Here is a 1359-nt window from a genome sequence, read left to right on the forward strand (position 1 = left end):
TTGTAGACAGATTTACTCTATGTATAAACCAGCCCCTTTTTTCTAAAATTTCTTGATGCTTTGTTTTTTGTGACTCTTTACGATGAATAAACTAACTTGTATTCATTAGGAGAAAAGTCTGTTATGGATGACATTTTGTTGGCTATTATTAACAACGGTTGCCTGCTTTTGGTGGTGACTGGTGATTCATAGCGGTTCTCTGCTGACATGCAACTCGAGTGGGCCTCATAGACGGTGGTCTTTACAGGATGTGGAACTGGGATTGTGGTTTTCATAAACAATATGTGCATGTATCATCTTTTTCTTACCGGTATTAAATATTTTTAGGCTTAGAGTACATTTACAAGGCACCCTCCATTTTTATAAACATTTGATGAATAGTATATAAATAATCCAGATTTGTTAAAATTCTGGTATTGATAAACAACTGTGAGGATTTTTCGGTGGATTCATCGTTTTTTTTATTCTTATTTTTGATCAGGAGGATGATGTTACAAGCCATGTGTTTGTCTCACATTGCTGGTGTGCTGTGGTTCATCAAAAATTTAATCATTTTGAGGAGGTTATGTTGTGCTAGAATAGATATATATTTTAACTGAAAATATTTTAACTGAATGCACATGGACCAAAAGCACCAATGCAGTAGGAGCTGAAGTTGGCCTCCGATTCAGGGAATGAGTAAAGGGCAATTTCACTTAATTTTTCCCTACCTAATCTACTCTCATTAAAAACTGCAACACCTGGACACATCAAACCTGGATTACCGTATATTATTCTGAACTGTTGGTAGAATAATTAAAACCTGGTCTGACTTGTGAAACCTCAATAAAGTCAATTTCTAACACTTTTTTTAGAGTCCATGTCACACTAGAAGTGGTCTGGCTCTAAAGCTACAACACCTAGACACATCTAACCTGGGATGGGCTAGATTATTCTAAGCTATTTGTAGAACTACTAGATCCATGTTTAGGATTCTTGAAACCTTTCTCTGATTTGTGAAACGTCAATAAAGACTGATTTTAACACTCGTACAAATCATGGCTTGCTGTTAGATCCACAGGTTTTGAGAAATAATTTTCAAAAACATTTCATATAAATGTTAATTATTTTTATAAGCAGTAGTAGTAGCTTATATAATAGTAGTATAATATTCTTATTTTTATCAATATTATTGAAATAAAACAACAAATTTACAAGAAAAGGACAATGGTATTGCTGGCAGTGAGAAGTAATTGTTTCTAATTGCAGCAGTATAATAGTCTTACAAGAAAAGGACAATGGTATTGCTGGCAGTGAGAAGTAATTGTTTCTAATTGCAGCAGTATAATAGTCTTACAAGAAAAGGACAATGGTATTGCT

Source organism: Cyprinodon variegatus, unplaced genomic scaffold, assembly GCF_000732505.1.
Source record: "Cyprinodon variegatus isolate N-32 unplaced genomic scaffold, C_variegatus-1.0 Scaffold411, whole genome shotgun sequence".
Taxonomy (NCBI): domain Eukaryota; kingdom Metazoa; phylum Chordata; class Actinopteri; order Cyprinodontiformes; family Cyprinodontidae; genus Cyprinodon; species Cyprinodon variegatus.